This window comes from Rhinopithecus roxellana, chromosome 10 (assembly GCF_007565055.1).
Source record: "Rhinopithecus roxellana isolate Shanxi Qingling chromosome 10, ASM756505v1, whole genome shotgun sequence".
NCBI classification, from domain to species: Eukaryota; Metazoa; Chordata; class Mammalia; order Primates; family Cercopithecidae; genus Rhinopithecus; species Rhinopithecus roxellana.
In genome coordinates this window covers 35,838,663-35,848,745 of record NC_044558.1, presented here as the reverse complement: position 1 = coordinate 35,848,745, position 10,083 = coordinate 35,838,663, and the positions used below count along the sequence as shown (strand labels likewise).

The 10,083-nt window shown below is 33.0% G+C and overlaps 1 pseudogene; it reads right to left on the bottom strand.

Moving 5' to 3' along the window:
• Positions 1 to 3,715: 3,715 nt before the first annotated feature.
• Positions 3,716 to 4,537, bottom strand: LOC104672144 (annotated as a pseudogene).
• Positions 4,538 to 10,083: the final 5,546 nt, after the last annotated feature.

Below are 10,083 nucleotides of genomic sequence, written 5' to 3'. Positions count from 1 at the left end.
CACCAATGATTCAAATCCCACTGAGTACTTTATAAAATATTAAAAGAGACTATATACTCTACCCAATTAAAATTTCTATACTTTCAGCACATATCTGTAAATTCTAATAAGCAAAGTAACCTTTTTCCTTGAGGACGATTACTGACTTTAAAAGACATTCTGAATGAAATGTTATCAAATCTAAAAAACTGCTACAAGATTGTAAAACTAAGAACCACATGTTAAACAAAGAACAATTATCTCTTTTGGTACTGTCTGACATTAGGAGTTGTCTGACAGAAACCTATGAAAAAATTATATATTATAGAAATCAGCATAAAAATTAAAATAAATGTAACTCATAATTCATGTTTTACCCAGGTACTATTCTGATACAAATTATGCTTAGGTATTCCAATCACAATGCTGTATTAAATTCTGAACATTATATTTAAACAAAGATAATAACAAAACCAGGATTGAGTTAGAGAAATGTCAGAACAGGGATGAATCTGAAAACTATGTCAGACGAAAAATGGTAGAAGGAATAGTCAAAGGGTTCTTGGAAAAGAAAGTATTCAAGAGAAGATGCCATAAATCTGAACTTGTTCTAGTGTCAAGAATAAATAGATTTACTTTTCTGTATAACTCCAAAAAAATAATAACTCCAATGGAATAAAGTTATTAAGAAACATATTTTGGTTCTAACCATAGAAAATCCTAAAGAAAGTTAAATAGTTTGGTTTGGGATGGCTTCACAGATATATTACCTCCTGGTAGCCAAAACTTAAGGGTCTACAAATCAAAGAGAGTTTATGAAACACAGTGAGAAAGTAGTTACTGGTTACTCTTACTAATAAAGCATACTTTTTTTTGTATTTTTCAAACAAATCATTGTTTTAGAATTTTTAATCATTTTGAAAGAATATATTTTTCTCCAGCTTTCTCAACAAGGAAAGTTATGCAATTTTTGTGAGAGAAGATACTAAAGAAAATCCAGAGACTATTGGATAGTGCTAACTCTGTCAATACCCTTTTCTCATAAATGCACCATGAAACGAATAAACAGAAAAAATTAAAATATCTCTTATTTATTTTATAATGTCAATTTGAAAATTCAGTATTAATTATTCAATAAAATATATTTTTTTATTTGGGGAATTTAAAACATGTGGCTCTTGTCTATTTCAGAAATGGAAAGAATTCATTCCTGAAGTAGCTATAAGATAAGTACACAGGCATTGGAAGGCTCCCATATTTAACTCTGTATCATGTGGACTGCATAGAAGAAAGGCAGTTCATTTTCTAAATAGTTGGATGGGAGCCAAAAACTTTTTATAAGGAAGTAGATTTTGCTTGTTGCTATAAAAAAGGAGGCAAGTATGCTTAAATGGATCATAAAAATAAAGATGATAGAGCCAGGTGCAGTGGTTTCCACCTGTAATCCCAGTTACTCAGGAAACTGAGGCAGGAGGATGGCTTGAGCACAGGAGTTAGAGGCGGGTCTGGACAACAGAGTGAGATCTCATCTCTAAATAAATAAATAAAAATTATTGACTTCAGTACCTTGAGTTAGCCATTTATTTTGGCTTCAGTTTTTTGAATAAAAATAATACAAAAGAAAGAATTATTGAGGGATAAATAATGACTATCCACACATCCAGATTTATTTTTTGAGTTTAGGCATAGAATAAAGAACTTCAGAGGATCAAAGATCATGGGCTAACAGCAAAAGAAGAAAACTGAATTATGCTGAAAGAATACATAAAATCAATTTTTAAAAACTAAAAAATACAAATTTTGAAATTAAGAACATATTTCAGAAAACAGTACATGCTCAGTTTCAACTGTGGAATATTTTTCTTAAATCATTTGTGAGACTGGCTGTCAGAACTATTTAAATTGTTTGCATCAGAAATTGTTCTGATCTTCAGCCTGAAAAGAAAATCTACCTTTGTGAAATTAGATATTCTATCAACAGTAATCATTATACAAAACACAGACCATCTTTTATATAATAGAATATTCAAATGTAAATAGACATTAATCTTAAGATATTTGAATAGAAAAATAGTACAGGTTGACCAAAGCTTTGAGGACTTTTATGCAAATCCAACTTTGGACCCAGTCTAGGGCTTATAACTTTCTTTGTAGGATTCTTTTGATGAACATTACTTAGTGAGTCTGAACTAGCAAGAAAAGTAAGGTGTTTTAAAGAATTGGGGTTATTTTTTGAGCTGCAAGGCAGGCAGTGCTTATGAGGATGTCACGGGGTGCTTGTAATTGGACAGCCATCAGGAAGTAAAATAAAAGCTCTCTTGATTGATTTCTAATTTACAAACTCACTGCATTAGCAAATAATTCCCACTCACTCTCTAAAACATACTGATTAATTCTCATAGCATTTGAAACAGTTTTGTTTAATAGCCTCCTGTCTACTGCACCCCAACAATTCTGCACATTTGAGGTTCAACTATATGCTTAAAGTGGTTTCCGTCATTTCTCTAACCTGCTTTTACTCCTGTACATCACTTTTACAAGTACAGAATGTAATTATTATGTAAATTGATAATGTAAAATAGCATATTGTAAGAAAGCCTTTTTCTATGAAATTTAATTCCAGCGCTTTGGAAATGCTTGACAAAGACACATGACAATCTTGCAGTTAAACTAAGTAAATGTAAAACTACAAAGGATGGGAGAACATTACGTTTAAAACGTAGAAAAATTCTTTATTCAGTTTCCCTCACAAGAGGGTTTAAGTTCATGCTCCATTAAAAAAAATTAAACTGTAAATTACAAATGATACATTATATGTGTAGTTTATTCAAGAAATACAACAATAAACTCCCATCAGCAGACCTATATTCACAGAAGAAATTTTGACATTCTATTAAAGAATAAAGGTAATAAGTATACATCTACACTGAGAAAAATTAGAATCTTTATATATATATATATGTTTATAAAAATGAGTATATATATTTTTAATGATTTCCTGATTTAACTAAAGTTTCAATTACTAATTCTTCCATACCTTGTAAAACAAAAGGGCTTTCTTCTGCCGCACTAGTCTCTACATCTCTTTGGGATGAAATAATCACTTGCTCTTGCTCCTCTCTCTTTTTCAATATTTTAAAAAATACCAGCATTAGTTATTTGTGTATTTAATTTACTTATTTTTGGATGAATAACAGCTTTATGCTTTTACGCTTAAAGACTGATGAAAAACCATTACTAATCTGATTAAAGAAATTCCAACACTCCAACTGAAAAGTATACTAGGCCAGGCATGGTAGCTTACACCTGTAATCCCAGTACTTTGGGAGGCCGAGGTGGTTGTGTCATTTGAGGTCAGGAGTTCAAGACCAGCCTGGCAACATGACAAAAACCCATCTCTACTAAAAATACAAAAGTTAGCCGGGTGTGGTGGCATGTACCTATACTCCCAGCTACTTGGGAGGCTAAGGTGGGAGGATCACTTGAACCCAGGAGATGGAAGTTGCAGTGAACCAAGATTGCACCTGCACTCCAGCCTGGGTGACACAGCAAGACTCCATCTCCAAAAAAAAAAAAAAAGAAGGAAAAAGAAGTAGGGAAATAGAGTAACTATACTCACTCATTAAATAGTATTTAAGTGTTCTAAAGCACAACTTGAAAACATCCAATATGAGTGTCGAATTTCAGTACAATGAATTCAAGACTAGATATACATGTTGCATGCATCAAGGCTAGATTACAAATGACCATACTTGTAGTTGTCATCATTATCATTATCATCTTCTTAATGTTTCCTTTTCAATGGACTTGATGATCCATTGGCAATATTTTGTGATGACTCCATATTAGTGGTAGTAAGAATGTTTTTGGACCTGAATAATGATTGATTAATTGGAGTGTTCTTTGCTGATGATGTTGCAGAGATTGATGCTTTTAGTGCTGGGGTCTGTGAAGCAGAAAGCTGTACTGTAAACCTTTTTCCCTGTGAGGGACATTGGAGTCCCTACTTTAGTTAAAACAGACAAGATTTGTTGGGTGGTTGCCCCTAATGTAGAATTACTTGGTCTACTAGTAACTGAACCAATGCTTAACCACGAAATTGTTACTCTTCCTGCAGAAGTAGAAATCTTTTTCTGTAAAGACTTAAGCCTATAGTTTGGAGTGATTAAGCAATGTCTGTTAGAATGTTGAATTAGGACCTGAATATGGCTTGATGAATGGCAAAGGTGTTTAATTTCTTTGATTTGAAATATCTAACAAAAAAAAACTCTTAGAGGAGAAGAGGTATTAATTTAAAAACCTGTTGGTTGGTCAGCTGGTCTGCACAACACTGGATTGCCAATCGCATATCATCTGCATCAACAGTAGCTTTCTTCGAGTGTCTTAAGTAAATTTTTGTGTCATCTAAAATTGTAGTCACATACCAGAAGTCAAAATCCAACATCTGATTTATAACTCTAAGTTCATACTTTGTAATCCTCATATCCTTCAGTATGTGTGCCATTATCTGTGCATCTTCCCACATGCTCTTGGGAGAGGGCATCTTGTCAGACTCCATGATATCTGGTGTTGAGACTTACCCAGTTAAATCACTCACACTAATGTATTCCATTTCTGATCTTGATGCAAGTTCTTTGCCTAGTGTTGTTTTTCCAAACCCTGGTGTAACACGGTGGTTCCCAGTGTCTTGCCCCCTGCCTTATTTTTAATTAATTAATTAATTATTTTTAATTGACAAATAAAATTATGTTAATATTGATATAACCTCAGTGGAAGGCAATTTAGCAATAGTTATCATATCAAACATATTTTGATTGGCAATTCAGCTTCCAATAATTTAACCAATAAGAAACTTGTATATATTTGTCCTGTACAATGTGATGTTTTGAAATATGTATGCATCCTGGAATCACTAAATTGAGCTAATTAACATATGCATTACCTCAGTAATATTGTTTTATGGTGAGAGCACAAAATCTACTCAATTATTTTATAAAACACAATGCATTATTGTTAATTATAGTCACCATGTTATACAATATTTTCTCAAAACTTACTCTTCTTATATAACTGAAATTCATACCCTCTGACCACCAGCATTTCCTGTACCACACCCAATCTTTCCCAGCACCAGGTAATCACCTTCCTACTCTCTGCTTCTGTAAATTCAACTATCTTAAATGCCACTTATAAGCAAGATCATGCAAAATTTACCTTTCTGTGCTAACATAATGGCTTCCAGGTATATCCATGTTGCCCTACACAGGATTACCTTCTTTTTAGAAGATGAATAATATTCCTCTGGATACATATACAACATTTTCTTTATCCTTTCATCCTTTAATGAATACTTAGGTGGAATCTATATATTGGCTACTGTGGATAGTGCTGCAATAAACTTAGGAGTGCAGATATTTTCAATATCCTGATTTTATTTCCTTTAAACTTATATACCCAGTGGTGAGAATACCGGATTATGTTGTAGGTCTATTTTTAATTTTTTTGAGGAAATTCCACATCGTTTACTTAATGGCTATTATAACTTACATTTCTACCAACATTGAGTAAATGTTTTATTTTCTTCATATCCTCTTGAACACTTGTTATATTTCACCTTTTTGATAATATTCATTCTAATGATATGAGATGAAATCTCATTGTGGCTTTAATTTGCATCTCTCTGATGATTAATAACATTGAGCATTTTTTTCATATACTTATTGGCCATTTGTATGTCTTCTTTTGAGATATGCCTATTCAGGTCCTTTCCCCATTTTTAATTCAGGTTATTTGTTTTGTTATTGTTTAGTTGTTTATTTATATATTTTGGATATTAACCTCTTATCACATGCGAGATTTGCAAAATATTTTTTCTTATTCCGTAAGTTGTCTCTTCACTATATTGGTTGTTCTCTTTGCTAAACAGAAGTGTTTTAGTTTGAGGTAACCCCTGCCTACTTCCCCCTCATGAAGTTATCTCACCACAACCTGTAGTTAGAGAGAGCTAAAATTATTAGAGTGCAAGTAAATATGTATGTATAGCAAGCCAAATACTTTTATTTATTGTGAGATTATTAAAAGTTCTGTAGGCACTTTTAGTAAAAATAAAAATCTAATTTCAACAATTAAATGCCCAGTCTAGTGTCATAATCACATTAAATTCATGTTCTAACTCTAAACCTCTTTCTCATTCACGGCAGGACTTCATTCTCTCCCTGATTTCCTATCTTTATTGTTAGCTGCTTAGGGAAAAGGCCATACATTCATCCTTCTATTCTTCAGAACTAGATACACAGCAAATAGAGATTTTCAGGATTGTGAGGATGAAAAGTGATGTGTCCACTCTGTATCAGAAATTCCATTTGCTTTCTTTCCCTTATCCTTGCAAACCACCACTGCTAATCACCACTATTGATTAACCACAACAACCACCATTAACAACAGCAAAAGTACTTAACTATTTACAAATTCAAAAATTACTTGGTCAATAGTTTTATCAAAGCTTGTTGTTTTACAAGTAATTAATTGGCCAAAAGAATTTTCTTTTATAAGATACCAACTGTCAAAGAAGGAGAGAGGCTAACTTATTTGGAAAAGTTTGATAAAATCATAGACATTCAGTGTTTGATTGTTGGATTTGTAGATTTAAAAATTTTAATGTACTAGTTCACCTATGGTGATTCTGTCTTCCAGGATCTACCTATGCCTACAACCTTTGCTTCCTCATTCAAAACAATGATGTGAATAGATGAATATTAATGTTTAGTCATCAGTGGGAGATTTATTTGACTCAAGTATTGGCTTTTGCACAGAGCTCTTAGTAAGGGAATCAGTATAGAACAGTAAGGTAAAGATAATAAATAGACTCATAGAACATTGAAACAAGAAATGTGGAATTGGTAAACATTTGTCAAGTTCTTATTATATGCCAGGTGCTGTTCTAGGTGCCAGAGGTACAATGGCTAACAAAGCGAGCTACATTTCTGCTCTCATAGAACATACATTTGGGTTAGTTGGGGAGATTGGCAGAGGAGGCAAAGAAATAAAGAAGACAGTTTTAGAATAATTCATGCTATGAAGGAAATGGTCTAAGGAGGATTGCCTGGGGCAATTGTTTTTAATTGTGTGTCAGGGGATACCTTACTGAATAACTGAGACCTGAAGGAAACAGCTACTCAATTTCCTCTGTGGACAATAAGCCTGAGTGGATAAGGTTTGGCTTATTTTATTTATTAAAAAAATAAAAACAGAACTGGGATTTAGGTTCAGAATTTCTTACTATTCTTCTGATTGATTTTCAGGATAATCATGAAATGTGAAATGAGAAAGAACTTATCTCAGGCCTTTAGTTCAACAAGCTCTCTGACACTTTGCTGTATTGTATATTCCCAAAAGATGTGCTGTTAGAGCTATTATAGACTGATAGATTCTTTGTCTATCTAGAGTACTTCTTTTAAAAGAATAAGCTCATTATTTTTCTTGGTCATAGCTGGTTAAAGATTTACAAATCCTTGCTCTCAATTTCGATATATTTAGGTTGGTTTAAAAGTAATGCGGTTTTGGCCATTACCTTTAATATTTTGTCACTGCAAGAGCCAGACAAGTCACTACATAATTATGGCAGAGTTTTCCTTTCCATTAATCATAGCTAAATCATCTTTTCCTAATATTATATATTAGTTGCCTTGATTGAGAATGTAACCGAGATTTTTCACTAACTCTCTGAGTGACTTTTTACTAGAGAAGACTAAACTCATTCATTTAATCACAAACATGTATTGAGGGGCCACTATGTGTCAGATAGAAGATAGGAGTTGAATGCAGATAAATAAACAACCTGGAAATTTTTCTGATTTCATAGAGCTTGCACTTTTGTTTGTATACATTGATTTTGTTAGTATTAAAAAAATCCTTTGATTTTGTTTCCAGGTCTATAAGCAGGTTTCCGTGATTTACAATACAGAAGTGACACTTCCTTCCACATAAAAGTATAGGTTAGAGATTATAACTCTGCAAATCACTTACTCAAATTTCTCATTATAGATATCTGCAACTGGATCCTGCTGTGTAAGTTCTTTTAACAGGTAAGCCTTTTGCCCCCAGAAGGATGAAACCAGATAGCAATGATGATGAAAATAAATGTTTATCACGGTAGTCACAAAATGTGATTGATTTTTCTCTTATTTCAAAAATCTAAACCACTGACTTTATATACACGTTTTTGAAAAACACAATGGAGATTACAACAGTGTGTTTAAACACAGAGCACAGTAACACAAATCAGCCATATTCCTTCCTCTCATGCATCATTATGGATTAGAAAGATTCTCAGGCTGCAGTGTCACCACTGCTTATAGCAAGAGCTTAATATTTACAGAAGCATACTGTAAAGTTGGTAAGAATGAGAAAGTTTAAGGAAGCCCACAAAGAGTGCATATCTTTAGTCTAAGAACGTTACAGATACTTTGTGTGAACACAGGGGTAAAGTTAAAATAACCCGTAATGATTCCCATGCTTAGAGAGATCTCAGTGAAGTGTAACAACCTTCTTGGCTGATAACTTTCTTCAGATGTAAACTTCAAATGCAACTACCCTTAGAATAAGCTGCCTTCACAAGTAGAGCTTCTTGACATCTGCTTTGTGGCTGAAAGCAAAGAAGACAAATGAGCCAGGCACAAAGGCACCGGGCCTCTGAACGCATGAGAAAGGACAAAGCCTGGGATCCGAAGATAAGCTACCATTTCTCACAAGCTTTTCTGTTTAGCCCTATGCTGTGTGCTGGAGACCAATTAGGTGTAAATTCATGGCTAATGAAGACAGTAATCTACACTCTTTCCCCTTCACTGGTGAGAGGAAGGAACAATGACTGTGGTCTGGAATAATGTGACCTAACAGACTGCTAGCAGAAATGAGAGTTTTAGCATCTTATCATGTATGTAGGTTAAATATGATGTCCCTTTGCCTTTCTTCTTCCTGGCCTGTTTTGATGATGGAGTCTATGCTTTGCCATTAGTAGATTGTATCAATTGGTTTCTGTAAGCTTATTAGAAAGCTTGCTAACTAGCTTATTTACTATTTACGATCTCACTATTAGAGAAATTATATTTGACAGGCATTTTAGCTGAAAGCAAGGAAAAAGAAGACAGTCTTGAAAAAGATGTCATTTAAATAAGAATGTGTTTAATTTGTCATGAATAGAAGATTAATAGAAGTGTTTTCTATTCCTAAATTCCAGCTGTAAATAGAACTCCTCAATCTATTTATTTTATCTTTTCTACCCAATCACAAATGAAAAAATGACACAACAGGCCTTTTTATTTTTTAATCCATTTACCACCTGATTTACCAATACCGTAATTAGTTGAAAAATCTTTCTTTTTTTAATTGTCTTATCTAAAGAATGTATAAATGCTAATGTTAAAATTTAAATTCTAAGAACCTAAATATTCAGTCAGATTTTCTCTGTGCTAATAAAGTCTAATTAAATATTATGACAATGAAATGCTCTGATAATTTGTGATTTCTTAATAGGCACAAATTTACTCAAATTTTCCTGCAGAAAGAAGTTTATAATTCTATATTGTTAGCTGTTATTTACTCATTTCACTTATTCAGTATTGTTAGGTGCTAATTAGATCAAATACTATAAAAGTTCCTTTCCTAACTTAAACGAAAGAATAAAAAGGTACTAACTAAGCATTACTAAATGCTTAGCATTCTTGTTAATTATTGTATGAGAGAGATGTACAGATAACGGTCTCTTACTCCAATAATTTAAAACAAAATTGAAAATCCATGACTAACCACATGCAGTACAACATGGGATATGGATAAAATGTGTCTACCAGCTTTGTGTAGATAAATGGATTCCATATTCTGAATCAATGCTTTCAAATGCAGCAAAGGAAAGCAACAAAGTCATGAAGAAGGTGGGAAAAAATCAGCATCCAAAATAGCCTCATTTTCATCTTCAAGTCGTGGATGATATATATCAACTGAGCTATAAATGTCTAGAATGTGTCAAGGTATCTGAGGTTCTTATCTATTTTATGAACCTCAAGAAACTGCCAAAAAAGTTGACTTCAAAGCAGATTGGTATGGACT